The sequence below is a fragment of the Bos grunniens genome, chromosome 4, assembly GCF_055505025.1.
Source record: "Bos grunniens cultivar Pamir isolate PY7600 chromosome 4, Bosgru_T2T1.0, whole genome shotgun sequence".
Taxonomy (NCBI): Eukaryota; Metazoa; Chordata; class Mammalia; order Artiodactyla; family Bovidae; genus Bos; species Bos grunniens.
In genome coordinates, this window is record NC_141168.1 from 74445276 (window position 1) to 74467389 (window position 22114).

At 38.8% G+C, this 22114-nt stretch overlaps 1 protein-coding gene across 20 annotated transcripts in view; it reads right to left on the bottom strand.

The window, feature by feature from the left end:
• The window catches only part of LHFPL3 (LHFPL tetraspan subfamily member 3), a 696681-nt gene that overhangs the window by 397370 nt on the left and 277197 nt on the right, over positions 1-22114 (bottom strand). The gene's annotated exons all lie outside the window — the stretch shown is intronic.

The following is a 22114-nucleotide window of genomic DNA, read 5'->3' on the forward strand; positions in this document are numbered from 1 at the left end:
AATAAAAACTGAATGGAATCATGGTTGCCAGTCACCTTACATGCAAACCTTACAGGACACCAGGGACAGACACGTCAAGCAAGGACTCAAGAGCCCAACTGCTTTCTGGAATCTTCTAGTTCCTACCCACTCCACTTGCTGCTTGTCTCCTGTATATTAAGTTCCATTCAGAAGGCAATGAAAGAAAAGAATCTGGATCTTTAACAAAGGCAAATTGCTTACAGAAAAATAAGCCTCCAATGTAAATGGTTTTCAGTTTTTAAAAAATGGACATTTTGACAGTTGACTATCACAGGAGTCGGGGCTCTCTGTGTATAGGTTCCCACCCTTGCTGAAGATGGAATGGGTTTTTCTATGGGTTTGGGGAGCTGTGGAGCCAAGTGCAGGACAGCCACGATTTCAGGTCATGTGGCCCAGAGCCAGCTGTAGGCTCTGGCATAGAGAGTGGCTTGTGACGACCAGGCTGGCCTGGTGCTCTTGGCATTCTGGCCCTAGCTGGGAGTTGAGTAGTCTGAGTTCATGCTTGGTGCTTCTGTGGGATGAGGAAAAGCATTGCCAGTGCCAGCTGTAGGAAAAAAAAAAATGCCCAAGACCTGACTCCAGCTCTCCACATGGCTGCCTGCTTTTTCCCAAGTTCAGGCCTTGGTCTGATTCCTCCTCAGAGAGGACTTCTTGACCACTCTATCCAGCAGCCACCCTCCCAAAGTCTATCTCCTTATCCTGTTTAATTTCATTCAGAGAACTTGTCACTGTCTGGAATATATGCTTCATGAGTGCTGGAGCCATGTGGATTTTGTTTACTGTTGCAATTTCAGCACCTAGAACACACCTGGCACATGTAAATACTCAATAACTTTTTGTAGAAAGGATAAAATTAAGTTGGATTTTTTTTCTTTTTATAAAAATAGGCTTTTTAGCCTATTACAAGAGTTAAGAGATAAGTTTAGTCACTAATAGGGAAGGGAAGAATCTTAAACTATCCTGTTTCCTGAATGCCCCTCTCTTCACCCCCTTCCTCTACCAACAGATTCTGATATATCTTTCAGGTGACCAAATCCTTTATGAAAAAATCTCCGTAGTGTAAGAAGAGACATTATCAGAGACCATGTGCTCTGCTTATAAATGGATTGGAAATGGGAAAAATACTGCAAACCTCTGGCTTAATGGAAAGAACATCAGAAATGAATTTCAGCACTGCATCTACTACCAGTAAATGGAGACTTGGGTAATTAATTGGTTTGTTCTTCCATCAGATATGGATAATAGTACCTACTTCATAGACCATTATGATTTAGATAAGACATTATATATGAATGCACTCAGCACAGTGTCTGACACAAAGTAGCAGCTTTATACCTCTTAGCCAGATATGAATATGCATGACTTTGGGCAGCTATAGCCCTTCTATGTACTTCAGTGTCCTTATCTGTAAAAGAGTACTAACTCCAACTCATGGGGAAACTGTGAAGAATGAATGAAATAACAGTACACCCCCTTATGAATGTTCAACGTGAGGCTCTATTTCTGGTTTTGTCATGAGCTAAGTGACTACATCAGTCTTTGGTGTCTTTAAATCTTTATCAGTAAAAAGAGGATTTTATCTTCATTATCTACTTTTTCATTTTGAGGATAAAATGAAATAAAGGTTTGGAAAATGCTAAAAGTAAAAAGTACTATGAAACATGAGTTTTTTGTCATCACCCCCATCAACATCAAAATGATGCTTTCAATGGCTCTGATAACAACTCAGATAAACAGTAAAGGTCCTATTAGAACCTGCATGACAATAATCTTTCAGTCATAAATCAACTTGGTGACTTGGAAAGTATATAGCATGAAAGTTCCATATACTTCTGAGGGTTTGTATTCTTCACAAAACAGAGCTCACTATTTCAATAAATATTTGTTGAATGGAAAGAATGGGGGCTTAATTCTCAAAAGTAGTCAGCTCAGAAAGTATTCAATAGTGAAGTAATGTTATGGTGAGAAAATCTCCTAAACAATTCTTTTACTATGAATTCAGATACCTTACTTTTCCCTCACTTCCCAATATTATGTGTGGGTCAGTGGGCCAGGAGTTACAGTTACAAGGGTTAAACACAAAATAAAAGAGTGGCAAGGAAGGCTGGGTGCATTACCCTACACAGTCATCAGGCCAAGGGCAAAGAGGCTTGAGTCCTTTCTTGTGGCTCCTGGTATAGGATGGGGAGTCTACTAGCCTGGCTGGGGCCAGAGCTTGAGGATCAATGCCATGGTGCTCCCTGGGGCTGCAGTTGCAGGACAAGGGAAACTCTTGGTGGTGTCTAGTTTAAGAGGTATAGGGCTTTTACAAAACTAAGCTAGAGCAGCTCAGGACTGCCTGTGTAACCAGACTATGGTTATCATGGGGCTTCACATGAGTCATTGTTGATGTTTGGCACTTGGTTGCTTGGGTAAAAAAGAGACTGGGTCCCTGGGTCCTTTTCTCACCACTGCTACAAGGAAAAGAAGCCTGGTGTAGGTCCTCTGTGATGTTTCCGTAACACCTAGTACACATCTACAACACAGACCTTCTTCAGCATATTCAAGTATTAAATTTTTGATGTTTCTGTCATTAGACAGTGATAGGTGCTTAGTTAATCCTTACATCTCCAGTGCTGGACAAAGTCTCTGGCATAGAAAAGGTTCTATACTGGTTAAATGAATGAGGGAGAGAATAGATAAAACATGTGACAGGTTCTTTCACTCTCAAACCCCAATGCTGCTCTCACTTTAAAGAGAGGACAAAGGATTCATCAGTCAATTAAGGAACATCTAACATCATTACTCTGTCCTACTACTTCTTCCCCATTAGAACCAGTCCAAGAATTTCAGTTACACTTATAAGAAAAAGTTTATTTCCAAAATAGTACTTGAAAGCCACATTTAACTGAAATGATAATAAAAGGAAAGTAAATATAAAACCCTTTTGTGATAGAAACTATTAGTGGTAATTATGGTGATTCTACGTACATAGGTTTAAAAATCACACAAACTAGTAGAAATCTATAGGAATTACTCTCATTTATTATGTCACTAACTCTCAACTTGTGATCATTCAGATCGGAGCAAGAGCAAAGTTTTCTCTTTTAAAAGTAAAAAGTAGACACAGTTGGGAGAATATTTACCTATTAAAGAAAAGCCTTCAAGGCCTTTAGAAGCATTCACATACATGCAAAAGGGGCAATCACAATGCTAGCAGAAGCCAGTATGGTCAATATACAAAGCAATTTTATATACTGACTGAAAGAGGACAAATTCTAGTCAGAATTTCAGCAAAGATAATGCCAGTTCCTTTAAAATTAAGTCTATTTCAAGCTTTAATTAATTACTATTGTATTCCCTCTGAATTAATGCAAGTAAGTAACCACATTTTATTTTCTTCCACATATGTCAGTAGATGCAGGCTCTATTCGTCTATTTATATGTATAGTGAAGTAAAGTAAAGTAGACTTGAATAATCTAATGAGAATAATAAGCATTTAATTTCTTCTGGTATGACTATTATCGCAAGCCTGCAATCTACCTTTAATCAAGGGAGATCAATTTAAAGATGCATCTGCAAGTCTTAACTAAAATGCTTAATGATTCAGTTGTATCGAAGCTTGAAATATAAAGAGTGGAAACTTCATTTTGTAGTTAATTCTAAAGGCAGCTTTAATGAATATTCACAAAAAGAATGACTGAGTTGAATTAAGCAGTGTGCACAAGACATACAAAATGAACAATTATGCAAAAACAAGTTTAAATGGTAAGAAATACCTTAACATGCTTTGTATACAAATTAATAAAAGAATGTTACAGAAGGGAAAGAGACTCGTGTACCCCAATGTTCATCACAGCACTGTTTATAATAGCCAAGACATGGAAGCAACCTAGATGTCCATCAGCAGATGAATGGATAAGAAAGCTGTGGTACATATACACAATGGAGTATTACTCAGCCATTAAAAAGAATACATTTGAATCAGTTCTAATGAGGTGGATGAAACTGGAGCCTATTATACAGAGTGAAGTAAGCCAGAAGGAAAAACATAAATACAGTATACTAACGCACATATATGGAATTTAGAAAGATGGTAACAATAACCCGGTGTACGAGACAGCAAAAGAGACACTGATGTATAGAACAGTCTTATGGACTCTGTGGGGGAGGGAGAGGGTGGGAAGATTCAGGAGAATGGCAGTGAAACATGTAAAGTATCGTGTGGGAAGCGAGTTGCCAGTCCAGGTTCGATGCATGATGCTGGATGCTTGGGGCTGGTGCACTGGGACGGCCCGGAGGGATGGTGTGGGGAGGGAGGAGGGAGAGGGGTTCGGGATGGGGAACACATGTATACCTGTGGCAGATTCATTTTGATATTTGGCAAAACTAATACAATTATGTAAAGTTTAAAAATAAAATAAAATTGGAAGAAAAAAAAAAAAAAGAATGTTACTTCTATCAAGCAAAGTATTATTGGCTGTGTCGCCTCATATATCCATTTATCATGCCATAGCTTTGTGACTTACACCCTGCATGAATTTATCTGGCAGGCAGATGACTATACTTGCTTTTAATGAGGGAAGAACAGAAGTGATAGTATTTGTGAATTCTTTAGTTCAACTAACATTGTTATTCAGTACTCAGATATGGGTTAGACATTGGGATTGATCCTGGGGATAAAACAGAAGAATAAGATAAGTTCACTGATTCCCTCAGGGAGCTTATGGTCACTTGGGGAGGATGGACATACAAAAAGATAATGATTTAGAGCTCATTAGTCACTGCAATAAAGAGTGGAAAGGTCTAGCCATTTATCTTCTGGCAGTGAATGCTGGCCAAGTCTAAGAGTGTAAATCTTAGATTGTATTATTAGGTATTTGAATGCAGCCTTCATCTATAACAGTAGATCCTAAGATCACCAAGGCAGGTATGAAGTTCAGTGAAGAGCTTTGTGTCATGAGCTATGTTTTGTCATTAATGTGCCTTTAATCTACCTTGATACAAACAGATCTGAATAAAGTGATTTTTATTTCCTAATCTTTGATAACATTCTAAAAGATACAGGATTGCTATTGTTCTCTCTTTTTCACATTGGACAAAGGAACCTGGAAAGTGCTCACTTAGACTAGTAGCTACTCACCAATCATATTGAGATTAAAACCACAAATGGAGAAAACTACACTGGATGAAGATGCTGTTCCTTCTGAGTAGGATCTACGTGATCTGTCTCAACTGATCAATTCTACATATTTAAGTACGTCATGGGCTCACCGTGGAACTGGAGTTCACAGTGAAGGTCTTCGTTGACACCTCTTGACTAAACACATGCTTATGAGCCCTGAGAAGGTCCTACGCAGGGAGACTGGATCCTATGTGATGAAAATTAAAGAAGCAATTAGAAGTTTGGGCACTGTCATCACAGCTAGATAGAGGGCTCTTGCCTGCAGCAACAGGGAAGCCTAGGGAAGGCTTGCTCCAAACCATTTGCAGAAGAATCAGGTAAACAACTGTCCTCATATCTGCCATTATTTTCATACATGCCAGCAAAGGATGTTTGAAACAGATTCCACAAGAGGAAGGGGCATTTGGTGGGAGTATTCCATTAAAAAAACTATTAAAAAAAAAAAGCCAGTTTCTATCAGAGCAGTTCATATCACCCAGCATTTAGCAATCTTGATTGTTTAAAAAATAGAGAGTCATATGATGCACCTTAGGATTCTCTGCTACTTATTACAACATTACTCATTGGAGATACTGTAATCATAATATTACAAATGGAACTTAATTACAAAATAAAGTTTTCATTTTTCACTCTTGATACGTCACTGTTCCTATTTACATCCTAACCAAATGCTATTAAGTGTAAAAAAACACAAATGATTCCCATTAACACAAAGCTTATAGTCTGGTGGGGAAAATGGGCTTCCCCATCTGAATTACAGAAAAAAATTCAAAATTTTAATAGTGCTCAGTGTTTTTTTTTTTTTAACTTTATTTATTTTTAATTGAAGTATAATTGCTTTACACAATTGTGTTGGTTTCTACCAAACATCAACATGAATCAGTCATAGGTTTACCCATGTCCTCTCCCATCTGAACATCCCTCCCACCTCCCTCCACACCCACCCCTTTAGGTTGTCACTGAACCCCAGTTTGAGGTCCCTGAGTCATACAGCAAATTCCTATTGGCTACCTATTTTACAGATGGTGAGGTATGTTTCCATGTTCCTCTCTCCATACCTCCCGTCTCCTTCCTTCCCACCCCAGGCGTGTCCATGAGTCTGTTCTCAATGTCTGTGTCTCCACTGTTGCCCTGCAGATAGGTTCATCAGTGCCATCTTTCTAGACTCCATGTATATGTGTTAATATACAATATTCATTGTTCTCTTTCTGACTGATTTCACTCTGTATAATAGGCTCTAGGTTCATCCAACTCATTGGGATGGACTCAAATAATTCCTTTTTATGGCTGAGTAATATTCCATTGTGTATATTCACCACAGCTTATTTATCCATTCATCTGTCAATGGACATCTAGGTTGCTTCTTTGTCCTAGCTATTGTAAATAGTGCTCAGTGTTTTTAAGAAGAGTTGTAGAGGGCTAAGAGAGCACCCATCAGGAATCCTAAATTTGGTCAAGAGGGCTGAGAGAAGTTTCCCCTGATGTTTAGGTAGAGACCTGGAGAATGACTAGGTAGAAGTGGGGTTGTCAGGGAGGCACAGAAAACAGCCCATGGAACAGTGCCTGTCACATAGTAGGCTGTTAATAAATGATTGCTTAATTAATAATGCAACAGCATGGGCTCTTTAGCCTTTTGCCAAAGCTGACAAGGGTACCATGATATCTTCAAGGCTATGATTATAAGTTTTCACTGCTGGAAGCTATGCTGTGAGGTCTACAGCAGCTTCAAAGACAAGTTTCTATTTATTATGAGGTATGCCATGGAAGTCCTGCAGGAATTGTTTCACACTGCTAAGAGTCAATTTCCAAGAAATTCATGCCCTTAGAGCAACTTGACCCTGAGAAGTTGTCAAGAGATTTCTGAAGCTGTTCCCCACAGACTGAGAGCATACAAGGAGAAACTATACCATTGAGTGTGAATTTAGTCATATGTACTGCAGATTACAACAGTCTAAACCTGTGGCAATGGCAACCCACTCCAGTACTCTTGCCTGGAGAATCCCATGGACGCAGGAGCCTGGTGGGCTGCCGTCTACGGGGTCGCACAGAGTCGGACACGACTGAAGTGACTTAGCAGCAGCAGCAGCAAACCTGTGGCAAATGATCCATATGCAGCATGTCCGAAATATGATTCCCTTCACTCCATGTGCAGCACACCTTTTGCTATAGTTTAATTTACCAAACCAAGTAGGAAAGATTTGTCAGGAAATCAAAGGTACCCTCTTACTCAAGTACGCTCTCTGTACTGGCTTGTTATCCTATTATAACAAGGCTTAAAATAGAAAAAAGATGATTATAAAATAATATTTCTTTGGGCTTAATGACTCCTTTTACCCTCACACCATGTTTTATGATTTTTATCTTTCTCTAATACTAAGTGAACCAGTGGCTTATGTAATCAAGTCTGCACTCTGATTTTTGCTTGAGTGGGTGGTTTTTCTAGCTACTAAAACAATAATTAATATGTTAACCTAAAACTCCATTATGGGCATCTGAAGCTTTTGAATCCTTGAGAGACAGAGTGGTACACAGAACTTTTTGCAAATTCATATATAGCAAGCTTGTGAAAAGCAGAGTCATCTTTTAAACTATTTAAACTGGTGTATGAGGCTCTGGCTTGCTAGTAGAGCATTAAGAGTCCCCTTACTCAACTCTCCTACCCCTCTAATAGCAAGTCTCTCTCATTTTTAAAAAATTGAGGTATAGTTGGTTTACAATGTTGGGCTAGTTTCAGTTACATAGCAAAGTGATTCACTGATACATACATATCTATTCTTTTTCAGATTATATTCCCCTGTAGGTTATTACAAAATACTGAGTACAGTTTCTTGTGCTATACAGCAGGTCGTTGTTGGTTATCTATATTTTATATAGAGTAGTCTGTATATGTTAGGGCTTGCCAGGTGGTGCGATGGTAAAGGATCGACCTGCCAATGCAGGAGATCAAGAGACCTGGGTTCAATCTTTGGGTTGGGAAGATCCCCTGGAGAAGGGAATGGCAACCCACTCCAGCATTCTTGCCTGGAAAATTCTGTGGACAGAAGAGCCTGGTGGGCTACAGTCCGTGGGGTTGCCAAAGAGTTGGGCATGACTGAGTGACTGAGTACGCACGCAGTGTGTATATGCTACTGGCAACTCTCAAAATGGAACTGGTCGCTGTGGTTATTCCCAGTTCATCTTCTCACTTTTCAGTTGGTGCACAAAAATGATGTTGCAACAAATGAAACTGACTTTGTGAAGGTAGAGGGAAAGCTCAGGTGTGGCTACATGAGAAGGAATGAGATTACGACACTTCATGGACCATGTCTGGCTCCAGAGAGAACATCTGGGGATGGCCCCAGTGAACATCTGCTGAGCAGGGACCACAAGCTATTTTGTCTCGCCATCTCCAGGGCCCATTGTAGGGTCTGGCACACAAACACTCACTGAATGAATGAATATTATGTTTGTTGAGCTGGGTGGTGGAGAAGCAATAGGAAGTTAGGCAGCCTTAGAACTCCCAGGTGAAGGCAAGAACACTGGCAAGCAGCAAGGCTTCTGCAGTCATGGTGGGTATTGTGACTTGCCCTCTATGTCACTCAGATGACTTTCACAGTATGATTGCTGAATGTTTAATTTCTGGTAAAAATAAAATATGTTTAAACATTATTGCTTATATTTAAGTCCTCTTTTCTATCACCAGAGTTGTCTTCATTTTATAACTGATTGCATTACTCCTCCTGCTTAATACCTTCAGGACTGTCAAATGCCTACCAGATAAAGTCCACACCTTGACAGAGCTTAAGACAGCTTTCATAATTTGAAACTTACCTAGTTCTCCAATTTGTCATCGCCTTAGAGACTTGACTCTGCATAAACTCAGCTACTTGTAATTCCACAACTGGGCCATTTCATGGGGCCTTAGGCTGCTGTTTATCTGTCTCCTTTGCCTTCCTCCCTTTGCTGAGCAATTGAACATCCACTTATCTTGTAAGACTCAACTCTGAACAAGTCTGACTCTACCTTTCTGGATGGCCTTGTACACCCTTCTTCAGTGGCATGCATAAGGTGTCACTGAATTTGTTAGTTAACATAGATATCTCTGAATTTTAGACAGAGGCCTATAGGCCTCCTGTCTGGGGCCACTTTCATATTCATTTCTGTATCTCAAGTGTATATCATATGGTAAATGCTCAAGCAGACTAAATGAATAAATAAATAACCCAATGAGCATTTCTCTCTGTGTTATTTTTGGCATCAAAATAGGAATAATTTGTCTCTTTTTTTCACACACAAACTAACCTCCAAGTTTTATGTCTTTGATATGGAAAAGAATCTCTCAATAAGATACATTCGAAAAGAAAGGTCTTTTTCAACATTTCACATACTGCCAGAAGTGCCTACCAACTTTTCCAGTAGTTTTCCAGTTGATTCATCTGGGGCCTACAGATTGGGTTACCGTGCTCTGCTAGAAGAGCTTTTTTATAAAACACCCCTATATTGCCTGGCATATAACATAGGAGACTTATAAAGTGAAAGGAAAAGGAAAGAGAAGTCGCTCAGTCGTGTCCGACTCTTTGAGACCCCATGGATTGTAGCCTACCAGGCTCCTCCGTCCATGGGATTTTCCAGGCAAGAGTACTGGAGTGGGGTGCCATTTCCTTCTCCAGGGAATCTTCCCGACCCAGGGATCGAAACTGGGTCTCCCTCACTGCAGGCAGACTCTTTACCCTCTAAGTCACCAGGGAAGTTATGTTTACCAAATCAATCACTTTTTAAAAAGTTACTACACTCATCTGTTGAGACTGCCTTCCATAAAAATGAAGTGAGTAGATAATGCTAATTCTAAAATATTTAAGATGTTTTCACTCCTTGGAAATTTTAATAGAATATTTAAATTAAATTTTCTTAAAAAGTATACAACTTTTAAGAAAGGGAATCTGGGGACTTTCCTGGTGGTCCAGTGGCCAAGACTCTGAGCTCCCAATGCAAGGGGCCCAGTTTCAATCCCTGCTCAGGGAACTAGATCCCATATGTTGTAACTAAGACCCAGCACAGCCAAATAAATAAATATTGAAATAAGAAAGGGAATCTGGGACAGGGGAGATGAAAAAAACATAATTTAAGTCATTTCAAATTCCTACTTTGTAATGCTTTGTACAATCAATTATTTTTTGAGCAGGAAGGATAATTTATGTTGTGTTATCTCTTCTCTTTAAAATACAGAAGAAAAGATGTGGGCACAGATAACATCAGGGAAGAAAAACTAGTGGGGGGGGGGCAAGTGGTATGTGAATTATAAAAGTTGCTTTTGGCTCTCTAAAAGACGGAAGAAGTATACGTGAGAAGAAAGAATACTTGCTCTTCTCTAACTTGCTTTCCCCATGATCCTCAACTCCTCCTTTCTCTTTCTCCATTAGAACTGTCTAATTCTTAAGGCTTCTCTAGGTTCAAATTCGAACACACCTTCTTTTATTTCCCCCTTCCAAATGAACATAAATGAGTTTTATTTTCATGCTTCACCTTCCCCATAATTTATACATGTTCTGATATCCTAATTCAGATTTTCATTCTATTCATTTTTCACATTAATTCTCAACTGACTGACCCTCTTCATCTGTAATTATTACCATGAAGGTTTTGAATATCATTAAACTCTTCTCAATGGCTGTGTTAACTTTAAGGTAATTTGATTAATTCAGCAAGTCACTGGTAGATGCAAAACTAACACCTCACTGAATTTGTGCATTATCAGTATTTTGCAGTAACTAAGTATGAAAGATAAATTAAATCCTCAGGGACCAGATTTTTAAAAGGCTGGTTGTTTCCCTGCAAGATTTTAAGTAATTCTGCTAAGCTTTAAAAAGTACGTTCTAAATTGTTTTCCCCAGAATTACAACAGAACAATCTTCTGAATTCCCCTGCAGTCTTGGTTTAATAACTTTTCATTTCTGTGCAGTGTGTATATTTGCAGGGCTCGGTCAAAGGTTCTTCACTTGGGAAAACACAATGACTTGGAGGCAGCAAAAGTTATCAACTGATAAATTGTAGAACAATGTAACCTGCCAAGGTCCTCCTCATGCAAAGGCTTCTGCTTTCTTCATCCCTTCAGTTCAGTTCAGTTCAGTTGCTCAGTCGTGTCCGACTCCTTGCGACCCCATGAATCACGGTACGCCAGGCCTCCCTGTCCATCACCAATTCCCGGAGTTCACTCAAACTCATGTCCATCGAGTCAGTGATGCCATCCAGCCATCTCATCCTCTGTTGCCCCCTTTTCCTCTTGCCCCCAATCCCTCCCAGCATCAGAGTCTTTTCCAATGGGTCAACTCTTTGCATGAGGTGGCCAAAGTACTGGAGTTTCAGCTTTAACATCACTTCATCCCTTATCCCAGTACAAAGCCAGGTTACTATGCATGTGTGTATGTGTGTGTGTCCGGGACAAAGCCAAGTTACTGTGTATGTGTGGGTATGTTTCCCTAGTACCACTTCCTACATGAGCTGCATTATGTTCAAATACAGTAGCTTTGGATTAAAATGATAAAGCAAGTGATGTAGAGTGCTGAAGAGCCCCATGCAGATCTTGACAAAAGTAAGGCCTGTTCATGGTGTGTGTGTGTGTATGTGTGTGTGTGTGTGTGTTAGTTGCTCAGTCATGTCCGAGTCTTTGTGACCCCATGGACTGTAGCTCGCCAGGCTCCTCTGTCCATGGAATTCTCCAGGCAAAAATACTGGAATGGGTTGCCGTGCCCTTCTCCAGGGGATCTTCCTGACCCAGGGATCGAACCTAGGTTTCCTGCACTGCAGGCAGATTCTTTACCATCTGAGCCACCTCACGGTAAATGTCAACATCTTCTTTTAGAGGAACAAATAGTTAGCTAAAATGTTTTTATGGGTAGAATGGGAGTCACCAGGTGCTACAAGAATCCGTGACAAGCCCATGGTACAGAAGAGACAGAAGGCAGATAATAAAATGAGGAAAGGAAGTGCAGGTAGCAGATGATACAGGATTGTTAGTAGCAGAGAAGGGAGAGTATATGAGAAATGAAAAAGTGCTAATCATGGCAGACACACATGAGGCTCAGGAGCCACTGAGGGATGACAGTGAGATGTAATTGCTGCTCTTTATGTATATGCATAAGGCTTTAGTGTAAAAATAAAACATAAACCAAAATAAAATCCAAAATATGTCATCTACATTGGTAAGCCTACTCAACATTTCCTAGTTGATTTAGGTTCATCAAATTCATTGAGTTACTTTGGTGACTTCTGTTTATTCTGCGGACCAGTATGACCGGTGAGTTTTTTCTTATAAGTACCTACTTAAATGATAATTTTAATTAAATGCTAGGAAACAGAATAAAATCATGTTAAAACTTTATTAATAAAGATTTAGTACATTATTTTCTATTTACCTGCTTGACTAAAGGGGTAAAAAGGAATGTGTGCAATGTTTTGGTTTGGACAAGTCTATCTTGGCAGTACTTTAAAATATCACCTATCCAGATACTCTGTAAAATGGTTCTAGAAGTGCCAGACCAGCTACTGAATGATTTTCAGTTTTTTATCTGGTTTTATTAAAAATAATATACAATAAATGAAAAGAAAACCCTTACCAAAATAATGTGATTCATCATATTACAGGCCTCAAACAGACATATAATCTCAATAGATATAAAGAAGCATTTGATAAAATTCAACAAATGAGAAAGATTAGATATCTCTTAAAGAAAATTAGAGATACCAAGGGAACATTTCATATAAAGATGGGCACAATAAAGGGCAAAACTGGTAAGGAACTAACAGAAGCAGAAGATATTAAGAAGAGGTGGCAACAATACACAGAAGAACTATACAAAAAAGATCTTCATGACCCAGATAACCATGATGGTGTGATCACTCACCTAGAGCCAGACGTCTTGGAGTGCAAAGTCAAGTGGGCCTTAAGAAGCATCACTACAAACAAAGCTAGTAGAGGTGATGAAATTCCAGCTGAGCTATTTCAAATCCTAAAAGACGATTTTGTGAAAGTGCTGCACTCAATATGCCAGCAAATTTGGAAAACTCAGCAGTGACCACAGGACTGGAAAAGGTCAGTTTTCATTCCAATCCCAAAGAAAGGCAATGCCAAATAATGTTCAAACTACTGAACAATTGTACTCATTTTACACGTTAGCAAAGTAATGCTCAAAAGTCTCCAAGCTAGACTTCAACAGTATATGAACCTTGAACTTCCAGATGTTCAAGCTGGATTTAGAAAAGGCAGAGGAACCAGAGATCAAATTGCCAACATCTGCTGGATCATCAAAAAAAAAAGAGAATTCCAGAGAAACATATACTTCTGCTTCACTGACTCTGCTAAATCCCTTGACTGTGTGGATCACAGCAAACTGTGGAAAATTCTGAGAAATGGGAATACTAGACTACCTTACCCACCTCCTCAGAAATCTGTATGCAGGACAAGAAGCAACAGAGAGAACAGGACATGGAACAATGGACTGGTTCTAAATTGGGAAAGAAGTACATCAAGGCTATATATTGTCACCCTATTTACTTAACTTACATGTAGAGCACATCATGTAAAACTCTGGGCTGGATGAAGTACAAGCTGGAATCAAGATTGATGGGAGAAAGTATCAATAACCTCAGATATGCACATGACATCACCCTTATAGCAAGATAACAAAGAGGAACTGAAGAGCCTCTTGAGGAAGGTGAAAGAGGAGAGTGAAAAAGTTGGCTTAAAACTCAACATTCAAAACACTATAATCATGGCATCTGGTCCCATCACTTCATGGCAAATAGATGGGGAAACAATGGAAACAGTGAGAGACTTTATTTTCTTGAGCTCCAAAATCACTATAGATGGTGACTGCAGCCATGAAATTAAAAGACACTTGTTCCTTGGAAGAAAAGCTATGACCAACCTAGACAGCATATTAAAAAGCAGAGACATTACTTTGCCAACAAAGGTCCATAGAATCAGAGCTATGGTTTTTCCAGTATGGATGTGAGAGTGGGACCATGTAGAAAGCTGAGCACCAAAGAATTGATGCTTTTGAACTGTGGTGTTGGAGAAGACTCTTGAGGGTCCCTTGGAATGCAAGTAGATCAAACCAGTCAATCATAAGGAAATCAGTCAGGAATATTCATTGGAAGATTGATGTTGAAGCTGAAACTCCAATACTTTGGCCACCTGATGCGACATACTGACTAGTTAGAAAAGACCCTGATGCTGGGAAAGATTGAAGGCAGAAGAAGAAGGCAATGACAGAGGATGAGATGGTTGGATGGCATAACTGACTCAATGGACATGAGTTTGAGCAAACTCTGGGAGTTGGTGATGGAGAGGGAAGACTGGCATGCTGCAGTCCATGGGATCACAGAGTCAGATACAACTGAGCCACTAAACTGAACTGATTCATAATGAATATTAGCAAAAATAAAAATAGGAGAGTAATTCTTTAATCCAGTAAAGAGTATCTATGAAAAACCTACAGGTAACATCATACTCAGGCTTCTCAGGTGGCACTAGTGGTAAAGAACTGCCTGCCAATGTAGGAGACATAAGAGACAAGGGTTTGATTACTGGATCAGGAAGATTCCCTGGAAGAGGGCATGGCAACCTACTCCAGTATTCTTGCCTGGAGAATATTCAGGACAGAGGAGCCTTTTGGGCTCTATAGTCTATAAGTCTATAGTCTATAAGGTCACAAAGAGTTAGACATGACTGGAATGATTTAGCACACACAACATCACACTCAGTGGAGAAATATGGAGTACAATTTCCAATGATCAGAAACCAAACAAAGATGTCCATTCTCACTGCTTACATTATTTTGGAGACTCAGTTCAGTTCAGTTCAGTCAGTTCAGTCACTCAGTCATGTCCGACTCTTTGCGACCCCATGAATCGCAGCACGCCAGGCCTCCCTGTCCATCACCAACTCCCGGAGTTCACTCAGACTCATGTCCATCGAGTCGGTGATGCCATCCAGCCATCTCATCCTCTGTAGTCCGCTTCTCCTCCTGCCCCAAATCCCTCCCAGCATCAGGGTCTTTTCCAATGAGTCAACTCTTCGCATCAGGTGGCCAAAGTACCAGAGTTTCAGCTTTAGCATCATTCCTTCCAAAGAAATCCCAGGGCTGATCTCCTTCAGAATGGACCAGTTGGATCTCCTTGCAGTCCAAGGGACTCTCAAGAGTCTTCTCCAACACCACAGTTCAAAAGCATCAATTCTTCGGCGGTCAGCTTTCTTCACAGTCCAACTCTCACATCCATACATGGCCACAGGAAAAACCATAGCCTTGACTAGATGGACTTTTGTTGGCAAAGTAATGTCTCTGCTTTTCAATATGCTATCTAGGTTGGTCATAACTTTTCTTACAAGGAGTAAGCGTCTTTTAATTTCATGGCTGCAGTCACCATCTGCAGTGATTTTGGAGCCCCCCCAAATAAAGTCTGACACTGTTTCCACTGTTTCCCCATCTATTTCCCATGAAGTGATGGGACTGGATGGACTAGTCAGGGCACTAAGGTAAGAAAAAGAAATAACAGGCTTAGAGTTTGAAAAGAGTTTAAAAACTTACTTCTATTTACAAATGGTACAATTACTTTAGAAGGATATATTAACTAATTTAAAAAATAATTATTATTAAAGAATCAATAGATCACTGATAAAATCAAAGAGGAAATCAACAAATACCTGGAGATAAATGAATGAGCACACAATGATCCAAAATTTATGGTATACAGCAAAAGAAGTTCTAAGTAGGAAGTTTATTGCAATACTAGCTTACCTCAGGAAATAAGAAAAATATAAAATAAACAACCTTACCTTATATCTAAAGAGGCTAGAAAAAGAATGACAACAATAACAACAACAAATTCCCTAAAGTTAGGAGGAAAGAATGAAATAAATCATAAATATCAGAGTAGAAATAAAATAAAGGTGAAAAGATCAATGAAACTAAGAGCTGGTTCCTTAAAAAGATAAAATTAAATAACTTTTAGCCAGATTCATAAGGAATAAAAGAAAGAGGGCCTAAATCAAAAAAATCAGGAACAAAATAAGCAAAGTTACAACTGACACCATAGAAATACAAATAATAAGAGACTATTAAGAGCAAGTATGTGCCAAAAAAAAAAAAAAAGGACAATCTAGAAGAAATGGACAAGTTTGCAGAAATGTACAATCTTCTGAGACCGAACATGGAAGAAATAGAAAATATGAACAGACCAATTACCAGTAGTTAAATTGAATCAGTAAAGAGGAAAACTTCCAACAAACAAAAGTCCAGGACCAAATGACTTCACAGGTGAATTATACCAAACATTAAGAGAAGAGTTAACACCTCTCCTTCTCAAATTATTCCAAAAAATTGCAAAGAGAAGAATGCTTTCAAATTCATTCGAGGAAGCCAGGGTCACCCCGACACCAAAACCAGACAAAGATATCATACAAAAGAAAATTACAGGCCAATATCACTGATGAACATAGATGTAAAAATCCTTAACAAAAATGATAGCAAACCAAATCCAGTAATACATCAAAAGGATCTTATATAATAATCAAGTGAGATTTATCCTAGGGATGTAAAGATTTTCCACTATTGGCAAATCAATCAATATGATACATCATATTAACAAATTGAAGAATACAAATCATATGATCATTTCAATAGATGCAGAAAAAGCTTTTGAAAAAATTCAACATTTATGATATAAAACTCTCCATAAAGTGGTATAGAGAAAATATACATCAACATAATAAAGGTGATATAAGACAACATAGTAAAGGTGATATAAGACAAGCTCTTAACAATACCCAGTTGTGGATGTGACTAGTGATAGAAGCAAGGTCCCATGCTGTAAAGAGCAATATTGCATAGGAACCTGGAACGTTAGGTCCATGAATCAAGGCAAATTGGAAGTGGTCAAACAGGAGATGACAAGAGTGAACGTTGACATTCTAGGAATCAGCAAACTAAAATGGACTGGAATGGGTGAATTTAACTCAGATGACCACTATATCTACTACTGCGGGCAGAAATCCCTTAGAAGAAATGGAGTAGCCATCATGGTCACCAAAAGAGTCCAAAATGCAGTACTTGGATGCAATCTCAAAAACGACAGAATGATCTCTGTTCATTTCCAAGGCAAACCATTCAATATCACATTAACCAAGTCTATGCCCTGACCAGTAACGCTGAAGAAGCTGAAGTTGAACGGTTCTATGAAGACCTACAAGACCTTTTAGAACTAACACCCAAAAAAGATGTCCTTTTCATTATAGGGGACTGGAATGCAAAAGTAGGAAGTCAAGAAACACCTGGAGTAACAGGCAAATTTGGCCTTGGAATACGGAATGAAGCAGGGCAAAGGCTAATAGAGTTTTGCAAAGAGAATGCACTGGGAATAACAAACACCATCTTCCAACAACACAAGAGAAGACTCTACACATGGACTTCACCAGATGGTCAACACTAAAATCAGATTGATTCTATTCTTTGCAGCCAAAGATGGAGAAGCTCTATACAGTCAGCACAAACAAGACCAGGAGTTGACTGTGGCTCAGATTATGATCTCCTTATTGCCAAATTCAGACTTAAATTGAAGAAAGTGGGGAAAACCACTAGACCATTCAGGTATGACCTAAATCAAATCCCTTATGATTATACAGTGGAAGTGAGAAATAGATTTAAGGGACTAGATCTGATAGAGTGCCTGATGAACTATGGACTGAGGTTCGTGACATTGTACAGGAGACAGGGATCAAGACCATCCCCATGGAAAAGAAATGCAAAAAAGCAAAATGGCTGTCTGGGGAGGCCTAACAAATGGCTGTGAAAAGAAGAGAAGTGAAAAGCAGAGGAGGAAAGGAAAGATATAAGCATCTGAATGCAGAGTTCCAAAGAATAGCAAGGAGAGATAAGAAAGCCTTCCTCAGTGATCAATGCAAAGAAATAGAGGAAAACAACAGAATGGGAAAGACTAGAGATCTCTTCAAGAAAATTAGAGATAACAAGGGAACATTTCATGCAAAGATGGGCTCGATAAAGGACAGAAATGGTATGGACATAACAGAAGCAGAAGATATTAAGAGGTGGCAAGAATACACAGAAGAACTGTACAAAAAAGATCTTCGGGAACCAGATAATCATGATGGTGTGATCACTGACCTAGAGCCAGACATCCTGGAATGGGAAGTCAAGTGGGCCTTAGGAAGCATCACTACAAACAAAGCTAGTGGAGGTGATGGAATTCCAGCTGAGCTATTTCAAATGCTGAAAGATGATGCTGTGAAAGTGCTGCACTCAATATGCCAGCAAATTTGGAAAATTCAGCAGTGGCCACAGGACTGAAAAGGTCAGTTTTCATTCCAATCCCAAAGAAAGGCAATGCCAAAGAATGCTCAAACTACCGCACAATTGCACTCATCTCACACGCTATTAAAGTATTGTCCAAAATTCTCCAAGCCAGGCTTCAGTAATATGTAAACCGTGAATTTCCAGATATTCAAGCTGGTTTTAGAAAAGGCAGAGGAACCAGAGATCAAATTGCCAACATCTGCTGGATCATGGAAAAAGCAAGAGAGTTCCAGAAAAACATCTATTTCTGCTTTATTGACTATGCCAAAGCCTTTGACTGTGTGGATCACAATAACTGTGGAAAATTCTGAAAGAGATGGGAATACTAGACCACCTGATCTGCCTCTTGAGAAATTTGTATGCAGGTCAGGAAGCAACAGTTAGAACTGGACATGGAACAACAGACTGGTTCCAAATAGGAAAAGGAGTACGTCAAGGCTGTATATTGTCACCCTGCTTATTTAACTTCTTTGCAGAGTACATCATGAGAAACGCTGGGCTGGAAGAAGCACAAGCTGGAATCAAGATTGCCGGGAGAAATATCAATAACCTCAGATATGCAGATGACACCACCCTTATGGCAGAAAGTGAAGAGGAATTAAAGAGCCTCTTGATGAAAGTGAAAGTGGAGAGTGAAAAGTTGGCTTAAAGCTCAACATTCAGAAAAAGAAGACATTGCATCTGGTCCCATCACTTCATGGGAGATAGATGGGAAAACAGTGTCAGACTTTATTTTCCTGGGCTCCAAAATCACTGCAGATGGTGATTGTAGCCATGAAATTAAAAGACGCTTACTCTTTGGAAGAAAAGTTATGACAAACCTATATAGAATATTCCAAAGCAGAGATATTACTTTGCCAACAAAGGTCCATCTAGTCAAGGCTATGGTTTTTCCTGTGGTCATGTATGGATGTGAGAGTTGGACCGTGAAGAAAGCTGAGTACCAAAGAATTGATGCTTTTGAACTGTGGTGTTGGAGAAGACTCTTGAGAGTCCCTTGGACTGCAAGGAGATCCAAGTAGTCCATTCTAAAGGCAATCAGTCCTGGGTGTTCTTTGGAAGTAATGATGCTAAAGCTGAAGCTCCAGTACTTTGGCCACCTCATGCAAAGAGTTGACTCATTGGAAAAGACTCTGATGCTGGGATGGATTGGGGGCAGTAGGAGAAGGGGATGACAGAGGATGAGATGGCTGGATGGCATCACTGACTCGATGGACATGAGTTTGAGTGAACTCCGGTAGTCAGTGATGGACAGGGAGGCCTGGCGTGCTGGGATTCATGGGGTCGCAAAGAGTCGGACATGACTGAGCGACTGAACTGAACTGAAGACAAGCTCACAGTGACTATCATACTCAGCAGTGGAAAGGTGAAAGCATTTCCTCTAAGGTCAAGAACAAGACAAGGATGCCCACTCTTATCACTTTTACTCAACACATTATTGGAAGTCCTAACCACAGCAATCAGAGAAAAAAAAAAAAAGGAATCCAAATAGGAAAGGAGAAAGTAAAACTATCATTGTACATGAACTATACCTCAAAAATATATTAAAATTAATAATTAGAATTTAGTAAGTTAGTTATAAGGTCAACATACAAAAATCAATAACATTTTTATATATTAGCAATGAAAAATGAGATTAAACAACATTTCTCCTAATATGAGTTTCAAAAAACAATATAAAAAGGATTGGAAAAGAGGAACAAATTTTTAAAAGACGTGCAAACCTCTGTACTAAAGACTACAAGGTACCATCATGAGAAATTAAAGAAGACTAAACAAACAGGGGACATATGTATGTTTAAAGAAACAAACAGTTGGCCAACCAGAGGTGTAAAATTGGTATAGAATTTAAAGGCTCAAGAGACAGTTTTCTATGACAGTTAACCTGGGGTATCCTCTAATGCACATTAATGAAGTCTCCTTTATGTACAGTTGGGAAGGTCCCCTGAGGAGGAAATGGCAACCCACTCCAGTATTTTTGCCTAGAGAATCCCATGGACAGAGGAGCCTGGCGGGCTACAGTCCATGGGGTCGCAAAAAGTCGGACACGACTGAGCGACTAATACTAATACTTACTGTGTGTTTGGATTGGAAGACAGGTAAGATACCAATATTCCTTAAACTGGTCATAGATTTAATGCGATTTTTATAATAACACCATTGAGACTTTCTTTGACAAAATGAACAAGTTAATTAAAAATTTTGTATGGACATGCAAAGTATCTAGACCATCCAAAGCAACATGGAAAGAAGAAACAAAGTTACTGGACTTTAATACTTTAAAATCTACTATCAAGCTATATTAATTAATACAGCATAGCATTTCATCAGAACAGACAAAAACAGACAAAAACAAGATCAATGAAACAGAAGAGAGAGCCCAAATATAGACCCACATTTATATAGTTATTTGCTTTTTGATAAATTGTACCAAGATAATTGAACAGGGAAAAGAAAGTCTTTCAACAAATAAGACTGGAACAACTGGATATCTGTAAACTTCATCACAAACAAAAATTAAATCAAGATGGATCATAGCCTCAAATATAAAAGCTAAAACTATAAAACCTCTAGAAGGAGACAAAGGAGAATATCTATATAAACTGGGGGTTGGAAAGGTTTCTTAGATTGGATACAGTACATATGCATAAAATTGTAAAAACTGATAAATTTGTCTTCATTAAAATTAAAACTTCTGTTCATCAAAGGACACTGCTAAGAAAATGAAGATGCCAGCCACACAATGGGAGAAATATTTATAAACGTGCATAAGACAAGGAACTTATATCTAGATTATAAAAAATCTTCTACTCAAAAATAAATGTCAAACAAATCAATAAAAATGGGAAATATCTGAATCAAAACCTTAAAAAGGAAGATATATGAATGGCCAATAAGCACATGAACAAATGCTCAACATCATTAGGCTTTGGGGATTTGCAAATGGAACCATATCACTAAACATCCACCAGATATCACTACACATCCACCAGAATGGCTGACACTAAAAAGACTGATGATTTTAAATGTTGGTAAAGATGTGGAACTCTCATACTTTGCTGATGGAAGTGTGCAATAGTCCAACCACTTTGGAAAACATTCTGGCAGTTTCTTATAAAACTAAACATACCTTACCCTGTGACCTAGCAATTTCATTCTTAGTTTCTTACATAAGGGAAATGAAACATATTCACAAAAAGATGAAGAAAAATTCATGACATCTTTATTTGCAATGTTCATTAACTGGAAATAACCCAGAAGAGTACGCAGGAATGCTAATCAACATAAAAATAACTAGGATACATGCAACAACATGAATGGATCTCAAAAACATTACACTTAGTGAAAGAAGCCCTATACAAAAGAATTCATCCAATTTTTTATATGAAGCTTTAGAACACACAAAAGTAATCTGTTGTGGAAAAAATCAACAGTGGATGCCTCAGACAGTAGAAGTTAGGACTGACTGAGAAGAGTATGGGTGAACTTTCTGGGGTGATAAAAATGTTCTATCCTTTTTATGGGTGTTTGAGTTACAGGGGTATGCATTTGAATGGTATGCTTAAGACCCATACTTTATAA